Raw genomic sequence first — 15,295 nt, forward strand, 5'->3', positions numbered from 1 at the left:
TGAAAACCTACAAGGCTTAGAAGAGTATGGGGTCAGGAATATTCAAGAAAACAAAAATAATCAATGAACGAAATTATCTGAAAAAAATGCCTTAGTTTTGATCAGTAAGAAAATTATCAAATAAATAGACAAAAGCTTTTTAATTTTATGAATGTAGCAGTGAAATAAAAACTGAATTTAACTTCATGTTTAGAATTTGAATTGCTTTCTTCATGATTTAGTTTCTATCTACTAAATTAATAGACATATCTAGTAAGTCCAACAAATTAGAGAGTTTTATCTCTCATTTTGAAAAACCTGAAAACACAAGAATAAATATTCATTCAAGCAATCATTCCTTCAACACATATTTATGGTCATTTCTCATAGATCTTACTGCTTATGAGGTTGTCATTAAACAAATTAATTCCTAATTAATTATATACAATTTTAATTGTGATTATTATTATTAGAAAATTGTGCCTTGAGAGTGTGTTTAATCAATAATAAACACAGAAAACCATGTTAAGTAAGACCTTAGATTATACCGCAGTCTTAAGCAAATCTTCATTCTAGCTCTGGGCTGGAAATAATTCAGGATTGCATTAAAATTAAATGCCCAAGACATATTTTTACTTTATGTATGTCACTCCTTAAAGTATGTGTTGTTCTGTTTAATAATACAATTAATGTGCTAAAAATGAACCTAAATGTAGGATTATTTTTTCAAGCAGGGGATTTGTTTACTTATTGCTAGATCACATTGTCTTAGAAAGGATTTACAGTGAATCAACTGAGATTAACTCATCATTATATCATAATCAAGACAAAATATTAAGGAGATTTTTGCATGTAGATGTTTTCTGACTTTATCAGTTAAACAAATACCTTGGGATTTAAAAAAATGTAGTTACATAAACTTTTGTCTTATGTGAAAATGAAACCATAAGTCTAAATTAAAGATAACAGAGATATGGTTGCATTTTAAAAGCCACATTTCTCACTAAGATTTCCTAAAAGATGACTCTGCATCTACTGACAAGGATTTCAAACAGTTGAAACATGCTGAAAACCTGTCCTAAACTTGAAAGATGGAATCAATTTCAATGATTTTACCCTCGAACAAACTTCAGTTTTTGCAGCATTCATAATTTCTTAAACAAATTCTATTCTGGAATAGAACAGCATACCCAGTTTAATGCTTCTATTCAGGCTCAAATTCAGTTATCATGCACACTGTAAGAAAATAATAATTTTATCTTTTTAACCATGATATTCTAAAAGAAGTAAACATGTTGATTTGTATTAGGTTAAAGACATTCTTTGCCCTGTTTGTGGTTATTGGACATGAGCTTATTTGAGGAAAGCTGGATTAAAAATAAATTAGGAATTAATTTCAAGAAATGTTCTGATGCTTTTAAGTTCTCTGACTGTGACTTAGTTTTCTGACTCTTTTATACTGCTCTTTGGCTGGTTTAAATCAGACCAAATTTTTGCCAAGATTCTCATTAGGGAAGATCCTTACAGATCCTGAGGTTACTAACGATGGCATTGTCAGGATTAGATATTTCCTAGAACTCTTTTGAACGTCCTTTTACAGAGAGAACATGAGAAAGTCAAGTAGTTCTAGGCACTGTCATCTTGGAAATATCCTTATGAGGTTATGTGGTGGATACACAGGCATATTTGTTGTAGGATATTTGTCCCCCAGGGAGAGAAAGACATTCCCGAGAGTTTGCTGAAATTGCTCACACATTTTACTTTACAATTTTATTTTATTTATTTACTTCTGACAGCACCAGGTTTTAAGGCATTTAAAGTAATTTTAAAGTAGCATGAAAACATGTGGGGAAGCACGTTATTGGGGATAAGGTGGAATATATAAAAGATATCCAAAGTTTAGTTTATTATCTTCATGCCAAACTGTGGTTAATTACCAATTTTGTGAAGGTGATTTGAATGGATCCTCTGTTTATTGTATTCGTCCCATATATTTTAATGCACTCTTATGCTACTTAAATACAAATTCCATAATAGTGCTCTATATCCATCATGACGGGGTGTCTTGGTGGGTCCTATGACATTTGAGGAAGAAAAACAGAAGCATCCTACTTCAAATAACTCAAGTATCAACTGAGGTCACACAGTACCTTAGCTTTACATAAAATTCACTTAAAATTTTACCCCATATGCCATTGGAAAATAAAATACTGTGACCCAGAGTTCCTGTTTCCTTTACCTGCTGAACTCTCTAGCTCAGGCTTATCGCAACTCTGATAGTGAACCCTTCAATCAGCTAGGCATTCACATGGGGATTCGTGGTAAGGGCATGCAAGTACAGTAAATCCCTTACATACGAACAAGTTCCATTCCGCGAGCACGTTCGTAAGTCCAATTTGTTCCTAAGTCCAACCAAGTTAGCCTAGGTACCCAACTAACACAATCAGCTATATAGTACTGTACTGTAATAGGTTTATAATACTCTTCACACCAATAATACATAAAAAAACAAACACAAAAAATAAAGAAAACACTATAAGTCTTACAGTACAGTACCTTGAAAAGTACGGTAGTATAGTATAACAGCTGGCATACGGGGGCGGACATCAAGTGAACAGGCAAGAAGAGTTACTGACTGGAGGAAAGAAAGGAGGTGGGAGATGGTAGAGCTGAAGGATTGTCAGCAATAGGAGACGGAGGGCAAGCTGCAATTTCACTCACGCCTGATGTTGATGGAACACACGTTCACATCTTTGAAAGTTCGCAACTCGAAGGTTCGTATGTAGGGGACTTACTGTATTCTGGTTGTTATGAAAAGTTAAAATGTCCCATTATACATCCCTATTAAATGGGTTTTGGCCTGTGCCTCTGGGAATTTCTCACTGGCCTCATTTTGTTTTTTCTAACAGGGCCCAATCACTGCCATGTTCTTTGGCCTCTTCTTTTCCCAACAGTCTTTTCTTCTCAAAACGCTTACCTTCACCCTCAAATTTCTGTTTCCCTTCTATTGTAGAGCACTTTAGTTATCTCTTTGCTATTTTGGAGTCCATAACAGTACAGCTCCACAAGTCCCACTCACATAACCTAAAAAGAAAATTTCCTTAGAAAACAAACATTTCTTATCTATCTAAGGGGGAAACAATTTTCCTAAACCCAATACATATTTTCTATGACTAATTAGAAAAGGAGCTTATCTCTTAATCCTGTGTATATTATACAATCAAAATGAAATACGGTTCAAACAGGCTTTCCAACAACACCTAAGAATTAAGTTCAAAAAGCTTTCAAAGTTGCACAGCAAAGGACACCATAAACAGAATGAAAAGACAACCTATGGAATGGAAGAAAATATTTGCAAAGGATGCGACCTACAAGGGCTCAATCTCCAAAATATACAAACAGCTCATACAACTCAACAACAACAACCACCCAGTGGAAAAGTGGGCAGAAGACCTAAATAGACATTTCTCCAAAGAAGACACAGATGGCCAACAGGCACATGAAAAGACGCTCAACATCGCTAATTATTAGAGAAATGCAAATCAAAACTACAATGAGATACCACCTCACACTGGTCAGAATGGCCATCATTAAAAAGTCTACAAATAACAAATGCTGGAGAGAGTGTGGAGAAAAGGGAACCCTCCTACACTGTTGATGGGAATATAAGTTGGTGCAGCCACTAGGGAAAACAGTATGGAGGTTCCTCAGAAAGCTAAAACTTGAGTTGCCATGTGATCTAGCAATCCCACTCTTGAGCATATATCCAGACAAAACTATAATTCAAAAAGATACATGCACCCCTATGTTCATAGCAGCACTATTCACAATAGCCAAGACATGGAAACAACCTAAATGCCCATCAACAGATGAACAGATAAAGAAGATGTGGTACATAAATACAATGGAATACTGCTCAGCCATAAAAAGAATGAAATAATGCCATTTGCAGCAACATGGATGGAACTAGAGATTATCATACTAAGTAAGTCAGAAAGAGAAAGACAAATACAATATGATATCACTTATATGTGGAATCTAAAATATAACACAAACGAACTTCCCTATGAAACAGACTCACAGACATGGAGAAGAGACTTGTGGTTGCCAAGGGGGAGGAATGGAGTGGGAGTTTGGGGTTAGCAGAAGCAAACTATTATATATAGAATGGATAACACCTTACTGTATTGCACAGGGAACTATATTCAATGCCCTGTGATAAACCATAATGGAAAAGAATATTTTAAAAGAATGTATATATATACACACACACACACACACACACATATATGTATAACTGAATCACTTTGCTGTACAGCAGAAATTAACACAACATTGTAAATCAAAAAAAAAAAAATAGAGAGAGAGAGAAAAGCTTTCAAAGCATGCTGATGAGGATAAGCTGATCTGATATAGCTTTCAACCTATTTCAGTGCCTGAATATGGAAGTATACTATGACTTATGAAACCTCTGCTTGCCACATCTAATTATTTCAGTTTCATCCTTAAGTATCAATCATGAAGTAAACTTAAATTCCTCAACTAATTATAACTTTATCATCATTTACTGTGGTAGAGTCAAACTGATCCATTAAATCCAAGTAGCAGATTCAATTGTGGACCCTCAAAATATTGAAAGGCAACATTCTCATGATTTCTAGGCTCTCGTCAACTACCTGCAGTTACTTTCAAACAAGCAGCAATACTATTTACTCTGTTTTTCTTAGACACAAAATTTTGGCATAAAATAGCTCAGGAAATCTTGATCCTTAACTTCTTCCCATTTATATGCCAGACTCCTTCAGCCAAAACTCATAAAAGGACCCTGAGGTTTGCCTGAAGAAAAAGAGTGTGAGTTGGGGGTGGTGGTGAGCAATTTTATTTGCTTCTCAGCTCAGAATCTCTGTAAAGTCAGGTTTGACAGGTATTTATATTAGCCAATTATCTCACTTTTGCCCACTTTTTCCATTTTTAATTTATATACTTGCCCCAAGTGTAAAACGTATGTTGTTTTTGGCTGCCAAAGTTCTTGTCCTATTCCTGTGCATTAATTTTTGTGCCTGCTCCACCTTTAGAGTCTAATGTTGAACGAACATCAACTACAAGGGAAACAAAGCCACCTCTGAACTTTAGCTGTCAGCGTAAGTTGAAAAGAGCAGTAATGGGAGCAAGATGTGGTGTGGGGATGCTGCTTTTGAGGATGGAGCCTTACCAGGGATGCCTGCTCCCTTCCCTTTGGAGAAGAAGCCTTACTCCTCAATTCTTTGCATCTTTCACTTGAGAAGGAAAAACCTTAATGATGCAGTGACACATTTGTTTTGTAACTTTGGATTTTTCCAAAGGGGGTCATGCCTTTTGTTCCCCCTTGCCTGATCATTAATTGTGTCGACCTCACAAAGCAAAATACCACATTCAGAGCTTAATAAAATCAAGATCCCAGAGTCGGTAGGGGTGAAAGTCAAGTTATCCTTTGAAATCTTGGCACCTAGAAAAAAGAGCATGCCACAACCTTGCCACGTATTGTGTACTGTTTATTTTAGCAGTTGTCCAAGCCATGTCTATGTTTGGGAGAGAGGAAGCTATGTTTCCTTAAATCTCATATGAAACATTAAAAAACACATAAGTCTTCTTATTGCCCAAAACAAGGTCATGGAGGGAGTATGTTTTAATGATATGAAAATTAAGTTTTCTTTTTTAAAGTACCTGGCTTTGACCTGCCCCAAAGAGCTTAGTTTAAATGCTATTTTGTGAATTGGCCTTATCTTTACATAAATGTATCTCTAGTTAGATCAACATGCTTTATATGGCCTTTATAAGTGAATTCATCCAGAACCTTCCATGAGAGGAATGTCTTGTCAGCGAGGAAGAAACTTGGAGAAGGGTTTATTAAACTTTCTCACTCTAAGCTCAGGCTAGAATGCATGTCATGATGTCATAGAACTCATTTCATACAATGTCATTTTTCTTACATTTACTACGACTGTCAGAAACTTATCTTAGACTTTGATTTTTCCCTTTTTATGAAGCAATTTCCTACCATACTTGACTTTGTTACCATTTTAGAGTACTGAACACTTGAATTTTAATTGGTAGATTTCTCTAAGAAAAGAAAAGTTTCATTGGGAAAAGTGGACAACAAGAACCAGCAAATCAGGAAAAAGGTCTCATTAAATATTCATTTCACATCATAAAAACAACTGTTTCTTTACAGAAATGACAAGAGAATAATTTCTTCATGCTATTCCAGAAAGCCACTGTTTGCAAAGAGGCATGAAATGGAGCTACCACCAGTTTTTACCATGGGAACTCTGTATAGCCAACATTTTCCTGACAAATCAGAGCCAAGATCCTTGAATTCTGCTATACGGATACTGGTCTACTGGTCCTCTAAATATCGAAAAAATACGTAATCAAGTTGGGGTCAGAAAATACAGTTCTTGGGGAATCTGGAAAGCACAACATTATGTTCCAATCAGTTTCAGATCCAAGCTAAAGGATCTTTGATTAAATAAATATTAATTGAGAACTTACTATATAAAATGCCTTTGCTGTTGGAAACAAAAATGAATATATTAAGTTCTCTGCACTAAAGAAGGCAAAAATCTTGCAGGTCAATTAATACATATACATAATTATTTATAATAAAAATAAGTATTTTTAAGTTCCCAGCATTTACCAAAAATATGCTACAGTCTTCTGAGGAAAAAAAGATAATTTCAAGCAAGTGTGGGAAGGACAAATGTTAAAGAGCAAGGGATGAGTTGATTAAAAGTTGTCAGGATTTCAGTAGATGTATATGGTAATGGGTAAGGAGGTGGGAATTTCATGGAATGACCAGAATTACAATATTTCAGGGAAACCTTTAAAAGCAGTGTCGTAGAATAAAAAATACTATAGTACAGTTTGAAGTTTGGTATATTTATAGGCAAATAATGGCATAAAATGATTTATGTTGAGTTTACCAAAAAGCATTTTCTTTTTTTTTCTTTGCGGTACACGGGCCTCTCACTGTTGTGGCCTCTCCCGTTGCGGAGCACAGGCCCCGGACGCGCAGGCTCAGCGGCCAGAGCTCACGGGCCCAGCTGCTCCGCGGCATGTGGGATCTTCCCGGACCGGGGCATGAACCCGTGTCCCCTGCATCGGCAGGCAGACTCTCAACCACTGCGCCACCAGGGAAGCCCCCAAAGAGCATTTTCTATTCTACGATGATTGCTCTACTATCCTTTAAAATCCTGCAGGGTATCATAATTCTCTATGAGTTGAGTTTATCCAAATATTCATCTCATAGGCACTACGCAGCACCCACCCTTATGCTCTTATGATTTGAAACATATCGGGTAATGGTCTTTGAATCATTCAGATTGTTAACTCCTTGGCATTCTGCTGTGAAACAACGGCAGAATGGGTGAGATGCCGTTATTTTTGACTTGTGGCATATCCATGATATTTTTCTCCTAGCTTTAATGATTGAAGCTGCTGTTTGTGACTCGACTCAAGTTTTTACTTGGCCTGCTCACCACTCAGGAAGAGACTAATCTGTGGTTCAATAATTTTCTTCCACATTTTGGCACTCCTGCCAGCACATGCGTTGAGGTCCCCCATGACCATCAGGTTGTCAGACGGTAGAGCAGCTGTGATGAGTTTATCCAGATCTCTGTAGAATTTCCCACTCACTGGAATGTATGAAAGTCAGGATGTTTGCATTGACAGAAGAAATAAATGGTCATTTAGTAAGTCCACACACTGACCAGGCAAGCTGTGGACAAGTAACCACTTAACCACCCAGTGTCTGAAAATCTTTTCCCCTAAAGTCTCACTTCTCCTCATGAAATGTCTGTAATCACTAAGGAGAAATATTCAAAGTATTTTGTTTCTAATACGATTCCTGAACAGGAGTTCCTCCTCATGTTTTCGCAATTAACAAAAAAGACCAACAGAGAGCCATATTTTCATGATCAGCCTCCCAGAGACTGAAACAACCCCACCCTAACTTCACTGCCATCTTGGAGTGCTTTACTATCAGCTCTAAAGGAGAAAATCAACCCACTTACACTTCACAAATACACTTACAATTGAAAATCACAATTTACTGGGGGCCTGCAACAATTTAGCAACAAACCAGACTGAATACTTCTGCAGACCACATTGGGTTGAGAAGTGAGGCAGGTTTTTGCTCTCTGGGGAGAATCTTCAGTATCCTGGTCCATGTTATGTCCGTAAGATAGGTACAGAGTCTCAGGAGAATGAGTATTGTGTTCATTAAGGTGTTTATTTTATTTTCTGTCTCTTGGACTGAGACACAGTACAAAAAACATATGTTAGGGAAATGGAAGATATTTCATAGCTTACAATATTAGGATTAAAAATTATAATATTTATTATAAAAAAAGACTCCAATTACCATTTTACTAGGCAGATTCTTTGCAAGATGTATGCAAACGAGAAACGGAATTTCATCTTTAACTCATTATATTTCCATAAGAAGCCACATGGCTTAACTTTAAAGCACAATTCCACCCTTTAGTGAAGTATTTGCCTTTATTTTTCGTTGTTTTTGTTTTTGAATTAGAACAGCAACCTCATTCTTCATAAGTAGATTTTATAGTACATAGAAGTAGATTTCAAATTTCATTTTTTTTAAATAGAAAATGTAATACTAACTGAGGCAAACAGGTAAATTTGGGGGCTAAAGTCAACTTTTTAAAGAAAATAAATAAGCTTTAGATATCAAACCCTCTTCTGAAGTGAATTTTCTTAATTTTCTCATTAAGAATATCTCAGATGCTTTTTATGGTATCATGTCTTAAAGGAGATGACTGGGGAAATTTTAAAAAAAAAACAGAAAACAAAGTTCTGACTTGCTGATGGCTGCTAATCTCAAAATTTTATTACATAGTCCCTTCCTGTGAAGCAAACTTAGTAGGGAGGAAGAGAACAGAACTCCTGCTGAAGTTATAAATAAACGAAAGCTTTTTGTTTAAAGTAGGGGAGCTGGTTTTCCCCTGCTTTTATGAGCAGAGAAGGAGCTTTTGAGATCTTCATTGCTCTTAATGGAGCCAGGGGTTTTGAGGAATCCACCTGTGCACAAGACACTCTCAAACATCCTCTGGGGAAGTCTTTTTCTCACCCCTCTAATTTGTAGAACATTCATCAGCCTGCAGGATGCTGCATTCACTGAATTTCCCTTTTTTGCATAGAATACTGACCAGATTATGGAATTGGCAGTCCAGTGGTGGGCAAACATTTCCTGCAAAGGACTTGAGAGTAAATATCTTGGCTTTGTGGTCTATACAATCTCTGTTGCAACACTACTCAGCTTTGCCATTGTAGCATGAAAGCAGTCATAGACACCATGGAAATGAAGGAGCATGGCTGTGTTCCAATAAAACTTTATTTACAAAAACAGGTAGTGGGCCAGATTGGGGGGCAGAGTTTGGCAAGTCCTGGTTTAGTCCAAGAAAACATGTTTCACCCATATCCTGAACGTCCTCAGCCCCCAAGCACACACATATATACTTAGACTCACACAGCTGTGAGCTGCCCGCGTCAACAGAGAAAATTCTTTCACTATCTAAAATTAGTTTCCACCCAAGTTTTACAAGCTGGTCAAGCTGCAGTGTCGAGATTCAGGCAGTTTTTGAACTATATGGTCCTTTCTGTGCACTGAGATAAGAAGAGGTAAAATAGGCTATGTGGTGTTGGTAGGGAAGAAAAAAGAAGTTTTTTCCCTGTGCCCAAGAGAATTGGCACCACTACTTGTTTGTCTCTTAAAATGTCAATATGATTTAGAAATGCATGTTTAATCAGGAAATTAAGTTATCTTAAAAAGGAATTGCTAATGGAATTCTGTCAGAATCCCCGCTGCCATTATTAAATGGGATAGAACTGCTCCCTTCAGCATTTTTCACACCCTCATTAGTCTCATCCACTAAATCTTACCCTAAAAGACAATTTATTTTTGCCTCATTGTGAAATGTTAAAGTGAGGTAATCAAGGTGAATCTTCTACCTTGGCATCTTACCTGATGTTCCCTTTTTGTGTTATTTCTTTCTGTGTAGAAAAGCTTCCAAGGATAATCGTTTTCAGTTCTTTGCCCCCTTTTGGCTTTATACATAAAAGATGTGATGTGTTTGTTTAATGGTCATCAACAAATCTGAGGAACATTCTGACTCTGTGGATCACACAAGAGAGGTAGCAGGGGCAGGCAGGCACACAGAAGAGGTGCACAGAAGAGAAACATGGGAGAGGCAGGAAGGCTTGGGAAGCTGTGCCAGGCACCACTCCCACCATTAAAAAGGATCAGACAGAGGGAGTCACCTTAGTCTTTGCTCCTATTTGCAACTCTTGCTGTGTTCTTCAGAATGCCATGGCAATTTCTCCACTGGAGGTATTTCATATGATCACCTACTAAACTCTTGTACAGTAAGCTCCCTACATATTAACAAGTTCCGTTGCGTGAGCGCCTTCGTTAAGTCTGATTTGTCTGTAAGTCCAACAAAGTTAGCCTAGGTACCCAACTAACACAGTTGGCTATGGAGTACTGTACTGTAATAGGTTTATAATACTTTTCACACAAATAATACATGATAAATGAACAAACACAAAAAGTAAAGAAAATATTTTTAATCTTACAGTATAGTACCTTGAAAAGTACAGTAGTACCAGCTACATCACTGCTGCTTTTACATTTGCTTCCAGATATCCTGGGCTTGAAATAAGATACTGTACTACTGTACTCTATACAGTACTGTACAGTAAAGTACACAAAAGCGCAACCACTTTTAGAGGATGCATGCACCTGACAATGTATGCCACACATGTAAACTAACTTATGTGACTGGACATGTAAACGTATGTTCGCATCTTCGAAAGTTCTCAACTTGAAGATACCTATGTAGGGGAATTACTGCACACTTCTTCTATTCTTCCTAGACTCTAACTGGAAAATAATTTTAGAGCTGAAAAAAACTTGATAGCTCATCTGACTCAGAGTTTGTCAAACTTGGTAGAGCATCAATACCATTCGATGTCTTTGTTAGGGTGAATGTTCTCAAACTCTGAAAAAACTCTGATTAAGAAATCCTGGGCAAGCCAAGGGAATCTTTATTTCAAACCTGGTCCCTATGTGAACCTGGTGCTTCCTCTAGCCACGGGCCAGGATTTGGAAATCATTTATTTAGTTTGCCTCGTTTGAGAGATGAGAAAGTACATTTTGAGAGGTTAGGTAAATCACCAAAGTTCACACAGCCAGTAAATGGCAGAGCTGGGCTCTGGACCAGTAAATATTGGCAGAACTGCAGCTACTTCATACAGCTGGACACACAGCTGACTTCCCTTATCAGGAGCAGAGCTCTTCTACCTGCACGTAGCAGCCTTCTCAGCACAGCATTCCAGGCAGCTTGTACTGGTGGAGTGAGGTGTCATGGAGGAGGAAACGTATTTGTTATTCCCAGATAGAACACCAGAGTTGCCAGGTACCCATTTTTGAAACAGATGGCCTGACATTTTACATTTCTATCAGGTAAAAGGAAAATCATGCAAATTCTGTTCTGATGTTTTTAAACTGTCTTGATTATAAATTTTGAGAATGGACCTCAATGTTTACGAACTATTGACGACTGGGTGGGGGAACGATAGGGCTATTCTAAAATGAACAGAAGACATTTGTTTACCGTTGCCCTTAGGGGTGAAAGGAGAAACTTAAGTGGGGTACAGAGTTTTTTGGAGGGATCATTTCTGAGAATATTCAAGTTTGTACACATATTAAAAACTTCTCATGGTCCTTCTCACCAGACTTGTGTGTAGGGATACAAATTCAAATCCTTTAGGCTGTATTGTGAAGCATCCTGTGTAGTAATGTAAACTGCTGTCCAAAAGCAAGAGGAGGGGTGTATTTTTAGAGACATACAATAATCAATTAGCGTACACAGGAGGTATTAAGAAAGTATCTGCAACCTGCATGAAATTACTTGCCAGAATAATATATTCCCAAGAGTCTAGGATATGACTAGAGGGGCATTTTAAGTTTATGAAATGTATCTTGTAAAATATAACAGCTTTTAAAAAAGACCAAATATTTAAATGGAAGCTATCCCATGGTTCACCCAAACCGCATAGCTGTTACTGGTGGCAATCTGCAATCGGTGGAAAATTATCCTTAAAACATCCCTCGTTTCCGTTGTTTAAAGTAACCTGAGTTTCTACATTAAAAAAAAATGTAAATATGTATACCCTCAAATCCCCACAAACAAAAATTCCAGATGCCTTTTCACCATGAGTCTGCCCTGTACTGTATCTTCTCTAAAGACGGGAACTTTCATGTTCACTATTTTCTTCAGCAACAGCCCAGTGCCTGGGATACATGGGGAGCTCAAACACTTGTTGAACGAGTAAATATTTGTTGATTAAGTAGACTCCCATTATTGACTTTTTTCAACTAATAGAGTTATTGCTCTTTCTGCCAACAGCTCCTGCTTTTCCTTCCCAATTTTTCTCTCCCGTTTCCTAACAGCTTTGATACAGATAGTGACTTGTCCATCCATGCTGTGACCCATACTTGCAAAGGGATTAGAGCTGATGCAGGTGTTCCATTGGGCTCCCATCATAAAGCACATTTATCCTCTGGATAGAAACAATCCCTTCAGGTTGCTCTCTGTCTCTTGCACATTTATTAGTCCAATACCACGGGGAAGGGTTCATGAGAGTGATAAAAGTAGTGTGCTTGGGAGCTGTGGTTATTTCTAAATATTGAGTTTGATTTGTCATTGACTGCCAAATCCTCCTTCTTAGCCCCAGCAGTGTCCTTGAAGAGTCTTCCTGTTCTTCTTAACAACTGTCTTCCTCTTCTTTTTTTTTTTTTTTGCAGTACACGGGCCTCTCACCATTGTGGCCTCTCCCGTTGCGGAGCACAGGCTCTGGACGCGCAGGCTCAACGGCCATGGCTCATGGGCCCAGCCGCTCTGCGGATGTGGGATCTTCCCGGACCGGGGCACGAACCCGCGTCCCCTGCATCGGCAGGCGGACTCTCAACCACTGCGCCACCAGGGAAGCCCTGTCTTCCTCTGTCTTACAGCGACTGATTTGTATCCATGGGTCACTGATTTTGACCGACTGCCAAGACCAGTATGGCTGAATTCATTTTGTCATTTGTTAGGGAGCCACAGTATTCTTGACTATTTAGCGGGTTTTTTGGACTAAGGTCTAAGATATGGCACTAGAGCAACTAAATGAGCAGCTCATCTGATACTCAGGGGAAATGCACACTTATACTCTAGGTCGAGAGCTGTACGGAAATGAGGATGCCGGGAGTCTGAAAGATGAAGGCACTTTGGCCCTGAAATAATGGGTGAATGAATGCTTCTGATAAAATTCAGGAAAAACAGAAAGTTCCTATTATAAATAGAATTCTTCTGAAGAGTAAGACTGATCTTGAAAACACAATTACATCAAGTATATCTTGTCCCAACATTCTTCTTCTCGTTCCTTTCTCCCTTTCCTTCTGAAAAAATAATTATTTGTATCCATTTCCCTAAACATGAATACTCATTACAGTGTATACGTGCCTGTGGTTGCTTCAGTGATGAATGTACTGTGGAATTCATTGTTTTAATTTGTGTCCATTATTTGCTGTTAAAGGCAGCATGTTGTATCGCATGTAAAAACTGTCCAACCTCTACCTATGACATTTGTAGCAGGCCCAGAATTTGCATCTTGTCAATAGCTTGCCTAAATGTTTAGATTAAATAAAGGATTATGAAGTTAGAATATAGTTCAATCTATCTTAATTCTCTGGAATATATTAACCAGTCACTACTAAAAAGCTGATTCCATTAGCATTATCAGGGGTTATGTGGGAAGAGGAGTGGATCTTGGGTGTAGGGTGTAGGGCTGAAGACAGAAAGCAGAGATGGGGTAGGAGAAAAGGCACTTTCAGTCCTACACATGGACCCATCCCAGGATGAAGTCCTGACATCAGTGCCTGTCTCCACATTGTTATCCCATGAGACATCACTGTAATCCCCATCGCTTCACAAATTCTGAAAAAAGAGAATTGTAAAGTTTAAAGGGCTCCTTTCCTTGCTATAAGTCTTCATGGACAAAAAATAAAAATAAAATTCATCTATTTATTCGGTCATTTATCAAACATTTACAAAAGGTCTGCTATGTTCCAAAAACTCTTCCAGGCACTTGGGATACATCAGAACACAAAACAGACAAAAATACCTGCCTTTATGGGCCTTGCACATTTAAAAATAACAGGTGGCTACTGATGTTGCATTTTTGGTTCAACAAAATCCTGTTATTTCATGGTTCTGTGTTTATGCAATGAAGAGTAAATGTGGTTAAGGAAGCACAAATTTTTCAAAATTATTGTTAAATATATCTCTTCAATTACTCATGATAATGCCTAAAACCACATTCTTATTGGGCAATCTTACTTTGAGTTATGGATTTGTTTTAATCTTTCAGGGCCCTTGAGTATGATGTAAACAACCCTGGTAGGAATAGCGTCTTCAGATCCCAACCAGAGAATCCTCATGAGTGCTGGGGAAGAAAACAAGCAAAGAACAACATGACAACCTGGGAGGAGAGAGGAGGAAGGGCATCCAGGAGAAGAAAATAGGCAGTAACTGGGGAGCAGGAAAGGTTCCAGATGCCAGCTTGCAGGCTACTTAAATTTTGTGTAGAGTCAGACTGGATTTACAATATTCATTTCCAATTAGCATCTCAAAATCATTTGCAATGCCAGATTTCTGTTAAAAAGTAAGTCCTGGAGACATTTTTAGGAAATCTTCCCTTTTTCAACCTCCCGATGTTCCTTTATATCAGCAAGTTCTTATATACGATGTGCTTACATGGAAAAGTCAGTGATGATCCATAAGAATATATGAGCCGTCAAGAACAGTTGACAATAGTCCTGTTTATACACTTTGAATTTATACATATATATACAAACAAGCTAAGGAGGCATGTGAACATTGCAAATCTCACATGCAAATCTCTGTGTCCTAACTTCTTCATGCATGACTCAGTCACGGAATACATCCTACCAGTGACTAAGATTCTCATTTGAAAAACTCAACTCTGCAGCTTTGCCAGTTTAAAATTTCATTACTGTGAAGTTTATCTAAAAGAATCTTTTAAAAAGAAATTCTGATGTGATCAACAGAAATGCATTTTTCTTTCTCCCTCTGCCACCGCCCATTTCTGGAACTGGATTGTTTTTACATGTTTAAATGTTATAAATGAGTTTACAGGTGTAGTCAAGCAGGCCAAAAGGCATTTAGCAAAAAAAAAAAGAAAACTAAATTAAAAA

The sequence above is a fragment of the Globicephala melas genome, chromosome 17, assembly GCF_963455315.2.
Source record: "Globicephala melas chromosome 17, mGloMel1.2, whole genome shotgun sequence".
In the NCBI taxonomy this organism is placed as follows: domain Eukaryota; kingdom Metazoa; phylum Chordata; class Mammalia; order Artiodactyla; family Delphinidae; genus Globicephala; species Globicephala melas.